Source organism: Leptonychotes weddellii, chromosome 12 (assembly GCF_054177405.1).
Source record: "Leptonychotes weddellii isolate Sample4059 chromosome 12, ASM5417740v2, whole genome shotgun sequence".
NCBI classification, from domain to species: Eukaryota; Metazoa; Chordata; class Mammalia; order Carnivora; family Phocidae; genus Leptonychotes; species Leptonychotes weddellii.
The window spans coordinates 50,631,588-50,648,828 of NC_138380.1; the positions used below are offsets into that span (position 1 = coordinate 50,631,588).

At 35.7% G+C, this 17,241-nt stretch overlaps 1 protein-coding gene across 1 annotated transcript in view; it reads right to left on the minus strand.

The window, feature by feature from the left end:
- HDAC9 (histone deacetylase 9) overlaps positions 1 to 17,241 on the minus strand; it is a 901,117-nt gene that overhangs the window by 7,749 nt on the left and 876,127 nt on the right. The gene's annotated exons all lie outside the window — the stretch shown is intronic.

Consider the following 17,241-nt stretch of genomic DNA (forward strand, 5'->3'; position numbering starts at 1 on the left):
AGCCTGACCAAGAGTATACTGGATAAGGAGGCTGTGAGAAAGTGTTTAGAGTTGCCATATAAGATAAAAGCTATTTAAATGAGTCATACTCTATTAAAATCTTTCCAAACTAAAATTATCAGCATTCTGAGAAGAAAATTCTTAAAGAAAACATTTAAGTAGCCAATTTATATGTAACATGCAAACTTATTTACATCTAAGAATATGCGGATAATATAGGTGTAGAATCCTCAAGCTAGGTACTCTAATGGAGACTGAGTTTTCTTAAATTTTTCTAGCTTTGAGATCCAACTGATATACAACATTATATAAATTTAAGGTGTACAATGTGATGATTTGATACACATATATATTATAAAATGTTTACCACAAAAACACATCTTTCACGTAAGTACCATTTTTTTGTTGTTGTTATGGTAAGAACGTTCAAGATTTAATCTCATAGCAACTTTCATGCATACAATACAATATTGTTAACTATAGTCACCTTGCCTTACATTAGATCCCTGGAATTTATTCATCTATAACTGAAAGTTTGTACACTTTGACCAACATTGCCCTATTTCCCCCAACTCCCAGCTCCTGGTAACTATCAATCTAGTCTCTGTTTCTGTAAGTTCAACATGGGCCTTTTGCAGTTTTATTGAGAAATAATTGACATATATCATTGTATAAGGTTAAGGTGGTTTGATTTACATTTATTGTGAAGTGATTATTGTAATAGGTTTAGTTAACATCCATCATCTTATATACATATTGAGGTCAATGTTTTTAGATTTTACATATAAGTGAGATCATACCGATAAGTATTTGTCTTTCTCTGTCTGCCTTATGTCACTTAGCATAATGCCCTCAGGTTCACCCATGTTGAATCTTCTCTTTTATGGCTGAATAATATTAATAGTCCATTGGAAGTTTATACCACCTTTTCTTCATCCATTCATCCATCAATGGAGAGAGATGTTTAGGTTGTTTCCTTGTCTTGGCTATAGTGAGTAATGCAATGAACATGAGAGTACAGATATCTCTTCAAGATAGTGATTTTTGTTTCCTTTGGATAAATACCCAGAAGGTAGACTGCTGTATCACATGGTAGTTCTACTTTGAATTTCTTGAGGAATCTCCATCACTAACATTTGTTATCCCTTGTCTTTTTTATGCTAGCCATTTTAACTGATGTAAAATGGTGTCTCATTGTGGTTTTGATTTGCATTTCCCTACTGATTAGGGATACTGAACATCTTTTCATATACCTGTTGGCCATGTCTTCTTTAGAAAAATATCTGTTCTGGTCCTTTGTCCATTTTTTAATCAAATTATTATTTTTGTCCATTTTTTAAAAGATTTTATTTATTTATTTGACAGAGAGGGACACAGCAAGAGAGGGAACACAAGCAGAGGGAGTGGGAGAGGGAGAAGCGGGCTTCCTGTGGAGCAGGGAGCCCGACGGGGGGCTTGATCCCAGGACCCTGGGATCATGACCTGAGCTGAAGGCAGACGCCTAATGACTGAGCCACCCAGGCGCCCCTTTTGTCCATTTTTTATCAAATTATTATATTTTGCTATTGAATTGTATGAGTTCCATATGTATTTTGAATATCAACCCCTTATATATGTATCATGGTTTACAAATATATCATATAGCACATACATACATGGTTTGCAAAGATTTTCTATTTCATAGGTTGCCTTTTCATTTTGTTGTTTCTTTTGGTGTGCAGAAGTTTTTAGGTTTATGTAGTTACACATGTTTATTTTTGCTTTTGCTGCTTTTTCTTCTTTTTGCCATATCCAAAAAATCATGGCAAAACCAAAATCAAGGAGCTTCTCCCGTATGTTTTCTTCTAAACTACAACTATGTTTATAGTTTTAGGTCTTACAGTTAAGTCTTCAGTCCATTTTGAGTTAATTTTTGTGAGTGGTGTAAGATAGGGTCCAACTTCATTCTTTGCATGTGAATATCCAGTTTTCTCAATACCATTTACTGAAGAGATTATTGCTTCCCCACTGAATATCTTTGGTTCCGTTGGTAGGTATTAGCTGACGATATAAGTGAGGGTTTATTGCTGGGCTGTCAGTTCTGTTCTATTCGTCTATGTGTCTGGTTTTATGACAGTGCCATACTGTTTTGATTACTGTAGCTTTGTAATACAGTTTTAACTCAGGATGTGGGATGTCTTTGTTCTTTTTCAATATTGCTTTAGCTATTTAGGGTCTTTTTAAATTCCATATGAATTTTTTCATCTTATTAAATTTTAATTTAATTATTAAAAATTATTTTTGTGGAAAATGCCATTGGAATTCTGATAGGAATTGCTTACTTCCAGTACTATGCTGAATAGGAGTAGTGAGACCAGGTACCCTTGTCTTGTTTCTGATCTTAGAGGGACAGTATTAAACTTTTTACTGTTGAGTATGATGTTAGCTTTGGGCATGTCATATATGGCCTTCATTATGTTGAGGTATGTTCCTTCTATATCTAATTTCTTAAGAGTTTTTATTATGAAAAGGTGTTAAATGTTGTCAGTTGCTTTTTATGTCATTATTGAGAGGATCATATGATTTTTATCTTTCATTCTAGTCATGTGGTGTATCACAGTGATAGATTTATACACATTGAACCATCTCAGGGATAAATCCCACTTGATGATGTTGAATTATTCTTTAAATGTGTAGTTGAAAGTGCTTAGTATTTTGTTGAGAATTTTTGCATCAAAGTTCATTAGGGGTATTGGCTTATAATTTTCTTTTCTTGTAGAATCCTTATAGTATCTGACTGTGGGAATGAGGTAATGTGGACTACATTAAAATAAGTTTGACAGTGTTCTCTCCTCTTCAATATTTTAGACAAGTTTGAGAAGAACTGCTATTATTTTTTCTTTAAATGTTTAGCAGAATTCACCAGTGAAACTATCTGGGACTGAATTTTCTTTGTTGAGAGGATTTTAATTACAGATCCAATCTACTTACTCATCATTGGTCTGTTCAGATTTTCTATTCATGATTCAGTCTTGGTATATTGTATATTTCTAGGAATTTATCAATTTCTTGTAGGTTATCCAGTTTGTTGGCATATAACTGTTCATAGTAGTCTCTTATGACACTTGCATTTGTATGGTATTAGTTGTAATGTACCCTCTTCCATTCATAATTTTATTATTTGAGTCCTCTTTCTTTCTTGGTAAGTCTAGCTAAAGGTTTGCCAATTTTTAATTTTTTTTAAAAAACAACTCAATTTTGTTGACCTTTTCTGTTGTTTTCTATTCTTTATTTCATTTATTTCTGCTAATTTCATTTATTTCTGCTGATTTTTGTCATCTCCTTTCTTTTGCTAATTTTGGGCTTGGTTTGATCTTTTTCCTAGAAGTTCTTTAAGGTGTAATGTTAGGTTGTCTGAGTTTATTTATTTAGGCATTTATTGCTATAAATTTGCTTCTTAACACTGCTTTTGCTTTACCCCATAAATTTTGTTATACTGTGTTTCCATTTTTGTTTCAAGATATTTTTTTTATTTTCTTTTGATTCCATCCTTGATCCATTAGTTGTTCAAGAGTGTGTTAATTTCCACATTTTTGTGGATTTTCTAGTTTTTCTCCTGTTATTGGTTCTGAATTTCATACCACTGTGGTCAGAAAAGATACTTGGTATATTTTCAGCTTTTAAAAATTTGCTAAGGCTTTTTTGTGACAGAAAATGTGATTTGTCCTGGAGAGTGTTCTATGTGCACTTGAGCAAGTGTGTATTTTCCTGCTGTTGAATAAAATGTTCTGTACATGTCCGTTAGATCCATTTGTCCTGAAGTATAGATCAAGTCCAATGTTTTCTTATTGATTTTCTGTCTGGAAGATGTATCCATTGCAGAAAGTGGGACATTGAAGTCTCCTACTATTATTGTATTGTTGTGTATTACTCCCTTCAGATCTGTTAGTATTTGTTTAATATATTTAGGTGTTATGATGTTGGATGCATATATAATTGTTGTATTCTCTTGATAAGCTGATCTCTTTATCACTATATAATGACCTTGTTACAGTTTTAAACTCAAAGTCTATTTTTTCTGATGTAACTACTCCTGCTCTATTTTAGTTTCCATTTGCATGGAATATCTTTTTCCATCCTTTTACTTTGAGCATATGTGTGTCCCTAAAACTAAAGTGGCCTTTTGTAGGCAGCATATAGATGGATCTTGTTTGTTTGTTTAAATCCATTTAGCCACCTATGTCTCTTTCATGTCATTTATTTTCATCCTTTCTTTTCAGCTTACAGAACTCCTTTCAGCATTTTCTGTAAGGCAGGTGTTGTGGTGAACTAACTCACCTTCTGTTTGCTTGGGAAAATTTTTATCTCAACTTCATTTCTGAAGGACAACTTTGCTAAGTAAACTATTCTGGTTGGCAGGTTTTTAATTTCAGCATTTGAATATATCATCGTACTCTCCTGGCTTGCAAGATTTTTGCTGAGAAATCCACTGATGGTTATGAGAGAGGTATAATTTTTTTTTCTCCTGATACTTTTAAATTTCTCTCTTTGTCTTTGATTTAGACAGTTTTATTATTATTTTATTAAGATCATATTGGATTGGAATTTGGGGCTGACCTATTAGCTTCATAAACTAGGATATCTAAATCTTTCCTCAGGTTTGGGAAGTTCAGCCACTATTACTTTAAATAAATTTTCTGTCACCTTCTCCTCCTGGGACTCCAGTAATTCACAGATTGTCTTAATGATGTCCCATAAGTCCCTCTTACTGATGTCCCATAAATCCCTCACGGTTTCTTCATTCCTTTTAATTCATTTTTCACTTTTTGCTCCTCTGAATAATTTCAAATTATCTGTCTTTGACTTCATTGATTCTTTTTTCTGTTTGAGTCAGTCTGATGTTGAGCTCTGTACTTTATTCTTTAGTTCATTTATTGTATTCTTTAGCTCCAAACTTTGACTATTTACTGTTTTCTGTCTCTTTGTTGAACTTCTCATTTTGTTCTTTTATTGTTTTCCTGATTTTTTTTTGAATTGTTTCTCTTGTAACTCTCTGAGCACCTTTAAAACAATTATTTCTAATTCTTTTTCAGGCAATTCATGTATCTCCATTTCCTTGGTTCAGTTACTAGAAGTTTGCTCTGTTACTTTGGTCGTGTCAGGTTTCTCTGATTCTTCATGATCCCTGTGGCTCTGTGTCTGGGGCAGGAAGGCATTATATTTGGCTGGCTCAGGCATCTCAGGTCCACAACACTAACAACTGTGTAGTCTTTGGTGAGCACTATGATGGCAGGGCGAGTGGGGAGGTGCTGGAGTGACTGCAAGGGATTTTGGAGTCCTCAGTATCTTCTTCAAATACAGCACCTAGGGACCAGGACAGGTCACTGTGGTGGCTGGAGCTGGCGGTGCACACACTTGCCTGCAAGAGCACTGGGTCTTGGCATATACTCCTGTGACGGCAAGCCTTCCCAAGGGTGCACAGCAGTGGAAGCGAGTGTTGGGACTCAGGCTGGTGGGGTGCAGGACATAGCTGGAGGGACTAGATGCAGTTGAGCCCAATGGTGCAGGCTAGTGACAGAAGTCAGGGCTAGATGTAGGCCTCGATTTTTGGAGTATGCTCCTGTGGCCGAAGGGTCTCACCACAGGTATGGGCATGGCGTTTAGGCTAGTGATGGTGAGTTGGCCAGTGGTGTGCAGGTGCACAGTTGGAGGGACTAGCTGCATGTGGGCTCAGCAGATCAGGCCAGTGACAGAAGAGAGGGCTGAATCCTGTCCCCTGGCAGTTGTGGGGGCCTTGACTGTCAGCATGGACTCCCATGGCTGCAGAGTCTTACCATGTGTGTATACATGGCAGTGGAGGCTAGTGATGGGAGTCAGGCCAGCATGTGCAGATGCATAGCAGGAAGGGCTAGCCCTGAGTGTGTGCATGGTGGTGGGTCAGTGGCAGGGTCAAGGTTGGTGTCTTGCACTGGCATAGCCACAGATGCTGGAGTTGGCTGCTGATATAAATCCCAGGCTCCAGAGGCATGGGTGGCAGAGGGAGGAAATGGGGAAAAACTTGGGCAACTGGTGAGCATGATGAAAACCTGTGGGGTAAAATCCTCAGTGGTAAAATCTGCAGGGGGTCTGAAGCAGCTGTTTTGGACATTGGCTTTTCTTCATCAGTGAAAGCTGCTGGGGTCCTTGCAGAGCATGTCCTTGGAAACCATGATCACTCCCATTGCATATCTGATACTGGTAGCCCCCACCCTTCTTCCTTGTTCCTAGCCATCTATGTATATCTCAGCTTTGCCAGTTCTCTGGGTGGGGTGAAACTGAAGTGGGTTTTTCCTGCAGTGTCCCAAAAGGCTGGGGATGCTGGTCACTCAAGCTGTTCTTCCCTTCCCAGCAAGGGGAACTCTTTCTAGCTTAGGCCCTCTTGATGCTGAGTAGTATCAGCCTGGAGGATGGGATGACTCAGGCAAAACGAAGCTGTTCTTCTTTCCCTTTTTGGGTGGTTATTCTGTTGTTTTGTTCCACTCTGTTGCTAAAGTTTCTTGAGTGGACTGCTGAGCTCTCCCAGAGCTGTTTTTTTTTTTTCATGGATAGATGTCCAACTACTGATCTTTGTTGGGGGACTAAAGCTCAGGTCTCTGCTCTCCCATCTTAGTGACATCACTCCCCCAACCTGCATTTTCCTATTTCTAACCCAAAGCAACAGCAAGATTATCTTTTCCCCCACACCCAGGACTCAGTTGTGGCTGGAATTTCAGAGACAATAGTGTGTAGAGAAAATGTCCCAGGGGTCACATATGTAAGTAATACATATCTACACTTGGTGGAAGATCTGTGCATTTTCCAGATGTATACATGTCCAGTCTGGGCTCTGAGGACATGAGCAGGGTATCTACTGTGCAACCCACACTTACTGGCAAAAATGGATCCTCTTCTGTTGAAACATGGGGACCTTCAGGTACAATATAAAACTTCTCATCAGATGCTTCTCTTCCCTTTTCTCCCTTCAAAATCATTTCATACTGATCACTTTTTTGTAAATAGTCCACTTACTAATCTCCACCTTCTACTGAATCAAATACACATCCACATAACTGACAAATTCTCTCGGTGTCTTGCTGCATAGAAATATTGTTAGTAGCACAGCAGGATGAAGAATCTCCCGGATTTCAAGGCAGATTCTCTGTGTTTAAGTCCGAGCTCTGCCACTTTCTAAAACTTAACTTTGAGCAAGTCAACACTTGTAGATTCTCAATTTTCTCTTTAAAATTGAAGTAGTCCCTGACCTGCCCTCAGGCTTAACTGAATGAGGTAATTTAAGAGTACATGCTTTATATACTGTAAAGTATTGAACGACTATAGAAGAATTGTATTATTTATACCTGCCATTGTGATGATTAATCTTATTATAGCTTTCAGTGGAGGTGGTACTGTCTTTACTTAATTCCTATCCCTAGGTAATTGTTTTATATGTCTACATATTTCTTTAAAAAGATCACTTTTTTAAAGAAATCATTTTCATGAAACACTTAGAAAGTCAACTGGTGAGGAATGACCTTTTAATGGTTGTTTCGGTGAAAGACTGAGAAGCAATGCTCTGGAAATGTGGGGGCTTCCCACTTCCATCATCTATGTGCACACACCAAGTTTAACTTGATTAACAAAAACACAGTTGTGGAAAGAGATGGGGAAAGGGAAGAGATGCAATTTTTGCATTTTTGAATTTAATTTCATTTGTAATTAGGTAAGATGGAGACACAGTAAGGTCAGGAATACATATAAAAATAAAACCTCCAAAGATAAATTTTAGTTCAATGGTTTAGCTAATTGAAAGACATAAACTTCTATTAGAGCAAGCCAATTTCACAGTGAACACTGATCATTTTCTGTCAATAAAGAGCAAAGATTACAACACATATTTAAGAGAAGGACCTGTTCAGTCCAGCAATCACAGGTTAAGAAAACTTACAAAAATATAAAGCAGAAAGTAAAGAATTTAACTTGAGAAAATATATAGCATAAAATTAAATTCTTGTATTTTCCTTAAATTCTTATATAATTCCTTAAATGTATTTCATTTCTTATGATTTTTGAAACAGTATTTCTTTATTTATATTAATAATGTTATTTAGTAAGGCATATTTTCTCTTGTTTTATTGATTTAATTTAATATCTTACTTTCTCTTCCTCCTGCAAGGCAAGCAATCTAATGTTATGTACATTATTTTGTTGGTAAGGTGTTCTTCAAAGCTTTATATTATTGTTTTGTGGGCATATATTTTTATTTTATGTAAATTTTATTTTTATATACATATATAATTTCTGTTGCTTAATTTTCTCACTCAGTACTGTATTTATTAAATACTTCAATGCAGTTATGTTTATCTAGTCTGTAGCTGCTAAGAACCACATGGCATGTCCATGGTATACATCTGCCACATTTTAACTACTCATTCTCTCAATAATGGACCCCAGGTTTGACTCCCTCTGTCTACTCACCATGAATAAAGCTATAGTGAACTTCCTAGTACATGTACTTTAATGACCCTTGATGAGAAAGTCTTCAGTATATACCACAGGAGCAGGATTACTAGGTCATATGTTTTGTGTATAGTAAATGGTACTAAATTGCTTTCCAGAATGGCTGTCATGGTTTACCTTCCCATAGCCTCCAAAGTTCCACATCTCTACCAGTTCTGACATTCCCCACGTTACTGAATTTTTCACTGACTCAAACAATAATAGACTGTCTGTTATACACCCTGGCTCTGTTCTAGGTATTAGAAGTATAGAGGAGACATAGAAAATATAACAGGGGTATTCGATCTAATTTTGGGGTTGATGGTCAGTGAACATTCTCCAAGAAGAGGAAGTGATATTTGATCTGAGATCTAAAGGATAAGTGGAAGAAAATGGAGAGGCCAGCATAGGGTCAGTGGGAGGAAAAGGAAGGTAAGTATTCCAAACAGAGGGGAGGGTATGTGCCAAGAGGCATGATGTGAACATGAATATGGGTCTTTGGAAAAAATGTTAAAACCACAGTAAGATACCATTACATACCCACTAGAAAGGCTAAAATTTTGAAGACTGATTTTACAAAGTGTAGGTGAGCATATGAAGCAACTGAAATAGTCATTCATTGCTGGTGGGAATGAAAGATGGCATAATCATTTTGGAAAGCAGTTTGGAAGTTTCTTACAAAGTAAAACACATGGCTTCCCTGTAGCTTGGCGATTTCACTCCTAGGTATATATCAAACAAAATTGAGTGCTTGTGTTCACAAAATAAAAACCTGTACAAAAATTTCATAGAGACTTAGGTTCCTCAAAAAATTAAAAATATAATTACCATATTATCCAGCAATTCCAGTTCTGGGTATATATCCAAAAGAATTGAAAACAGGATCTTGAAGAGATAATTGCGCACTCATATTCACTGAAGAATTATTCGCAGTATCCAAGAGGTGGAGGCAACCTAAATGTCCATTAATAGATGAATGATAAAGAAAATGTGGCATATACCTACAATGGAATATTATTCAGGTCTAAAAAGGATGGAATCTTGTCATATGCTACATTATGGATGAACTTTGAGGACATTATGCTTAAGTGAGGTAAGTCAGTCACAAAAGGGCAAATACTTCATAATTTTACTAGTATGAGGTATCTAAAGCAGTAAAATTCTTAGAAGCAGAAAGTAGAATAGTGGTTGCCAGAAGCTGGGGGAATGGGGAAAAGATAAATTGTTGTTTAATAGGTATAGAGCTTTAGTTTTGCAAGATGAAAAAGTTCTAGAGATATATTGCACAATAATGGGCATACAGTTAACATCACTGGTCTGTACACTTAAAAATGGTTCAGATGGCAAATGTTATGTTACATGCTTTTTATCACAATAATAAAAAATTTTCATAGCAGCTTTATTCATAATAGCCCTAAATGGCAGAGGATCTGAAAAGATATCTTTCATAAATAAGACATACAGATGATTGACAGGACATGAAAAGGTGTTTACATCACTAATCACATCAGGGAAATGCAAATCAAAACCACAATAAGATACCATCTCATACATGTTTGAATGGGTATTATCAAAAAGACAAGAAATAACAAGTGACGGCAAGGACGAGGAGTAAAGAAAACACTTGTGCACTGTTGGTGTGTTGTAAATTGGTGCAGCCACTAGGAAAAACAGTATGAAGGTTCCTAAAAAAATTAGAAATAGAACTACCATATGATCTAGCAATTCCACTTCTGGGTATTTATCCAAGGACATGACAATACTAACTCAAAAGGATGGGTTAGTCTGGTGATGGGTATTAAAGAGGGCATGTTCTGCATGGAGCACTGGGTGTTATGCACAAACAATGAATCATGGAACACTACATCTAAAACTAATTATGTAATGTATGGTGATTAACATAACAATGAAAAAGACATGCATTTTCATACTCACTGCAAATGACTCAAAATAGCCAAGACATAAAAGCAGCCCAATTCTCTATTAGTGGATGAATGGATAAAGAAAATGTGATACAATGGAGTATTATTCAGCAACACAAAAAAAGAGAGAATCAGGGCACCTGAGTGGCTCAGCTGGTTAAGCGTCTGACTCTTGATTTCAGCTTAGGTCATGATCTCATGCATCGTAAGACAGAGGCCCACATGGGACTCCACCCTGAGCATGGAGCCTGCTTAAGATTCTCTCTCTCAACCTCCCTTTGCCCCTCCTCCCTTGCCCCCCCAAAATGCCCTCCCTCTCGAAAGAAAGAAAGAAAGAAAGAAAGAAAAGAAAAAGAAAAACATAGTAAAAGAAGAAAATCTTGCCATTTGTGACAACTTGGATGGACCTTGAGGGCATTATGTTAGGTGAAATAAGTCAGATGGAGAAAGACAAATGCTATGTGATCTCATTTGTTGGTGGAATCTAAAAAAAACCCGTGAACTTGCAGAGAAAAGATTGGTAGTTGCCAGAGGTGAGGGTAGGGGTAAGAGGTAGGCAAAATGGGTAAAAGTAGTCAAAAAGTACAAACTTCCAGCTACAAAATAAATAAGTCCTGGAGATGTAATATACAGCATAGTGACAATAATCCTGTGGTTTTTTGTTTGAAAGTTGTTAAGAGAATACATCTTAAAAGTTCTCATGACAAGAAAAAAAATTATAACTATGTGTGCTGATTGATGTTAAATAGAATTATTGTGATTATTTCATAATATATACATATATCAAATCATTATGTTTTACACCTGAAAGTAATACAATGTTACCTATCAATTATGTCTTGATAAAAATTGCTAGCAAAATTAATAGCCCTAAGTGGGATACAAGCTAAACACTGATCCACAGGTACATGGATAAACAAATTAGGGTGTGTTTATACACTGGGATAACGCACAATAATAAAAAAGAACAAACTACTGATAGGATGGATCTCAAAACCATTATGCTTAAAGTGGAGTAAAAGAAGACAGATAAAAAGCTGCATGAACTACTGATTCCCTTTAAATGAAATTTAAAGTTTGGCAGAACTAATCTACAGTGTTAAAACCTAAAAAAAAAATTACCTCTGGAGGAAATAGCATTGACTAAGAGGCAAAGGAAATTTTCTGGGTAAGGGAAATGTTCTTGATCTTGTTCTGGGTGACATTCATTTGAATATGGAATAGGTAAAAAATCTTTTGATTTGTGCACACTATTATATGTAAGGTATACCCCAATTTGAAAAAAAGAAATGAAACAGGTTCATTGTTGGAACACAAATCAGAAAACAAAGAGGAAAGATATCAGATATGAGGTACAAAATTAAGGGAAGGGTCTGATCCTGGAGGGCTTATGGGTCCTGTTAAGAATGATGATCTTTCTGCTAATGGAAATGGAAAGGCATTGAAGGTCTTCAAGCAGAGGCATGACAGGATTTGCTGTCCAGTTGTTTTTTGTTTTGTTTTGTTTTTAAAAGCTCCCTGATTGCCTGTGTAGAAAATGGATTGGAAAGGAGGCAAAAGTGGATATGGGAACTAGTAAGAAAACTACTACTGTAAGAGTTTGGATAAGCAATGAATGTACTTTGGACCTGTTGTCAGTAGAAGTTTAAAAAAATAGATGGTTTGCTCAAGCTATTGTCTCTATATCAGATACCTTTCTTCTTATTTACTAGGGTGAAAATCTATATATTTTTCCACCCTGGCTCGGTTGTCCTACTCTGTGATTTGTTCTGCATTTCTAGGCCTGTGTTAGGTCTTCTTTTATTCTACAGCTCAATATAGCAAATTACTTGTAACTTACTATAGTTGGTTGTTCATGTCTAATCCTGTGGTAGGAAGAATAATAGCCCCCAATGATGTCTATGTTCTAATCCCTGGAAGCTGTGAATATGTTACCTTGCATGGCAAAACTGACTTTGTAGATGTGATTAAAGTTCAGTACCTTGAGATGAAGAAATTATCCTAAATTATCCTAGTAGAACTAATCTAATCACAAGTCTTTAAAAGCAGGGAATCTTTCCCAGCTTGTAAGCCAGCTTGCCCAGCTTTCTTCTTTCAGAGAGATATGTGATAAGTGAAGAAAGGTCAGCAGGATGTAAAGTTTCTGGCTTTGAAGATAGAGGAAGGGGGTCATGAGCCAAGGAATGCAGGTAGCCTCTAGAAGATGGAAAAGACAAGGATGCAGATTCTCCCCTAGAGCCTCCAGGAAAGGACCCAAGCCCTGCCAACCTCTTGATTTTAGCCCAGAGAGACCTGTGCCAGCCTTCGGATCTTTCTGTCATTTTAAGTCATTAAATTTATAGTAATTTTTAAAGAGAGAAGTAGAAAACTAATATAATCCCCAAGTATATGAACATTTTGAGGACTACAAGGAAGCTTTGTGACCCTGCCTCTCAACACTTTGGCCCATACAGAATAATCAGAAAGTGTTTAAAGAATGAATGGACTGGATATTCTCCTTCCTCATTCTGCAGGCTGGAGGAAAATCCTGTAATCTGTCAGCATCACTGCCAAGTTTTTCTCCCTCCCTATATACAATTCCTTTCTCCATTCAGACAGACACTTTGCCCCCCCTCCTTTATTATGTTTATTCAGTCAATCCATATTTGTGATATGAGTACTATGGATTCTACTTATCTGAAAATTGACATTGTCAATGAGTACTATAAAAGAAAATATAAAATACACATTTTGAAAACTCTTATAAAATATAACAACACTGATTCTCTCAGAAAACATAGTAAATCCAGAGAGATAAGAATTGCTCAGGTATCATTATAAAATGTTATATAACCATTTTAACGATATTTTGTCTTCTGTCTTTGGATTCATTCATTCATTCATTCATTCATTCATTCATTCATTCATTATTTATTACCTACAATGTATTAGGCATTGTGAAAGTCTTGAGTTAAGCCAGCTAATTGCAGATTAATTAACTCAATTTATTGCTTAGAGATTATTTGTCAATCTCTTGTTTTTAATGACCATACTATTGATTTAACCTATGAAAGGTTAGATGCCTAAGTACAGCCTCTATATTCTAATACAGATCACTGGATGATAAGCTATGTATTAAAGGAGAAAAAAAATGGTGGAAGAAGAAAAATGACGGAAAAAATAATAAAACCAACATTTATTGAGTACTTACTATGTATCAGGTGTTGTGTTAAGACATACTATTTTATTTCATCCTCAAAACCCTATGAAATTTTCCCTTCATTTTAAAGACAAGGAAAATAAAGCCCAGGGAGATAAGTAACTTGCCCGTGATCACACAATTCTTAAATTGAAGATGGGATTTGAACCTTTGCAAGCTGATTCTAGAGTCACACTCTATTCTTCCTTTGTAGTGGGAAGAAGACAAGAGTGAAGGAGTAGAGATGGATGAAGATGAGATGATGGGCAGCAAAAGTTATCATGCATCTTATTTTACTCACAGTTCTATTCAAATATGTTTCTTTTTCCTTATAAAACACTTCTTTAAAGAATTCAGAATGGAACCCTGAATATAGAAATGGGCACTGGATTGAATCCCTATCATACTAAGTTAGACTTCATAAAGGCCCCATGACCACAAGGTAGGCACTGAAAAGACATAAAAAGATGGTCCCAGAAGGAGGAGGAAAAAGAAGAAAAGAAGGGTCAGATTATCCTTCCTTTTATCAGGAGCTTCCAAATCTTAGCCCACTTAGCCCACTTTTCAACTAAGACTTTATAGACACTGGATGAAAATTAAGAATAAAGTTTATATTGGAATATTTGCCTGGTGAGATAAACAAGTGCTCAAAATAAAGGTATCATAGAGAAAAATCAGAAACCTGCATAATTTGTACAATATTTAGCTTTTAGAAGCCTTGGAGACACAATCCTAAAGAATGGAAAACAAAGTTGTATTTCTAGGTATACTAGACATGAATGTGTATTTAATAGTGGTCTATATTTCTATATAAATTTTCAGATACAGAAAAATATAGTTATTAATGTCCTTGGCATGAGTGATAGACCATTCAAAGCTAAGGGAGATGACACCTGGGGTTTTCCAGCATATCGTAATACTTTTTTTATACTCATGAATAAGACAGTTACTCAAAAAGAAAAAACCCAGCTAGACTTGGAATCATATATTTTCTCATCCTTTTGTATTATATAATGATTTGAAACCATCTCATTCATGAGAAAGGTTGCCAAAAGTTGAAGATGAAATGATTAAATAAACAACCAGATTGGATTGTACTAAGAAAATCTAACATGATTCACACTATAATCAATAGGTCAAACTGACACTTGAAAAATGTAACTTTCAGTTTTTGTTTTGGTTTAAAAAAAGGAGATAAAGAGACAGTCAGGATTTCTAGAGTGTAAATGTGTTCCCTATAACATAATAGTTGATCATCCTGAAGTTTTGATTGCCAGAGAGAGCTTTTTCTTGATTTTTCAGCAGAGCCTGAACTAGGATCCAAGAATAAACCTAAATACTGCACTGACCTTTTCAAAGTAGAAGCATTTGAAACAGATACCCAACCAATGCAAGCTATAATCTTTTAAAGGTGCAGTCTCCTACCAAACAAGAAGAAACCCAAAATCACAATTCTCTCTTCTAAATGATATGCTATGTGACCAGGTCTACCTATTTAAGTATTCTTTGAACATATAACTGGGCCCCATTTAATTTTTTTGTCTTTTTTTCTGATCCTCTAATTTTTTCTCTCTTGCTCAAGTCCTTTGCCACCTGATGATTATGTTTTGAAAACTGTATTTCAATTAATCATCCCCAAAATGCATCCCCACATATCAGCCTTTTTCAAACAATTTACTCTTCATGGTCCATCAATAAGTTGTAAAAATGAAATGACTGTTTTCACTGTGCTGTCATCTCCCTCTTGCCCCCCCATCCAAGAAAAATGAACAAAAAATACTTACAATGGTTCTTAGCCAGGAGCATTTTATCCCTTATTCACTAGTGGTAAATGAGTCAGATATGAGTTGGCCAGGAAAAGAGCTGCTTTACCCAAAATCCTAGTACAAAATGAGTCATCTCACTCCAAACACCAATATATCCTCCAAAATAATTGGCAAGAATTTCCTATAAAAAGAATCTTGCCTTCACTCTTTTCCATCCATTTAGTTTTCTGATTTTTCTAATTTTTAAATTTCCTGTGTACTTATAATATTACATTCATAACAAAGGCCTAAGAACATTTCCACCTCTTTATCTCATTCTGAAAGTCTTTCCTGTATTGAGTAGGGGGACAATTCTAATAGCATGCCCCCGGAAAGAATAATGTTTTGTGGCTTTCAAGGGTTCTCTGTCTCTGACTCTCTCTGATGAAATTCATGCATGGTTCAATAGAAATGCAAAAGTCAATTCTAGAAGCATTTTTCTTTTCCTCTGCTGAAAAAGTAAGTGCAAAGCCATAGAATATATTTCAAGCAAAACCATTTTTCTTTCCATAAGAAAAATCAGTCAAAATAGATACAATGTGTCTAATACTGATAAACAAACATGAATCCAGGTCACAAGCGTCAACTCTGTTTCCCTATACATCAGAACATTCCCATTCCCATTCTCTCTCTGCCATCAGGGGAAGCTTAAAAATCACAGTGAACTAAAAATAAATAAATAAATAAATAAATAAATAAATAAATAAATAAATCGCTGTGAACTGAAGCCAGGGTTAAGTCCCTGTAGATTATCAGAAGTCAAACACACCATTTACCTGAGGATAAGCAAGCATGCTTATAGAGCCAATTCCTGCCAAAGTGCTGAGATTTTTATATTACTTGGGGCGTATAACATAACTTATTATTCTTAATTATTCTAAGCAAAATTATTTACAATTCATTTCACCCAGGTTGGAATTTAGCTTCATTTCTCTCTATTAAATGAATTCTAAAGAATAGATATACTCCTTTTATATCCAGCACTAACAGATGTTAGTTTCCTCAGTTTTATAGCCCTCAGATGACAACTAACTGCATTTGGCCTTGGGAATAATTGCAACACCTTTGGATTATGAACTTGGTTTGGTTCTTAGCTGGGAACGGCAGGGGGTTAGTTCATATTATCAAAGAAGTAAAATAAGTTTTCCTTTATGTTCCAGATGCCGTATGAAGATGTCTTCTAATACAATATTGTACAACTATTTTTTTCTATAGGTAATCTGGTCTTTAAGTACTTATAGTAAGAAAAAATACTTGCTGAAAAATGAAATCTCTTATTCAATACATCTCCTGCTCTTGACCAAAGCAAGATGTTAAATCCATTAAACTCTGAATATCCAGTAAAAGCAAGAAAGCTAAAACTGTTCAAATTTGTGCATTCTTGGGAAAATTGCCAACTAGGTACTAGGTAGCAGGATCTGTGTAATTAATGGTGATGTTATTGACGGAGGGAATATGATTTCCTTCTCATAAGCAATTTAAAACTGCAAGCTGGCAGAGCTTTAGTAAAACCTCACCTGATTCATTTTTAAATTGAGGAAATGTGACTTTGAAGCCAGCCACAGAAAGCACCAGTGTTAATACATGTGTACATTTGTGATGGTTTTGATTGTAGCAGACTTAAAAAAAAAAAAATCCTGAATGTAGCATTATCTGTATGATAGGATGATGAACACCAAAATGCACAAACTGACAAACATTTCTTAAACAAGCAAACCCAATCTTAGATTAACCTTATTTTTCTTTTCCTGACTGCTATATTCATATGAAGACTAATTGCAATCATCTTCTTATCATAAAGTGGAATAAAATCAGACTCAAGAGTCCACACATTCCTTTATAC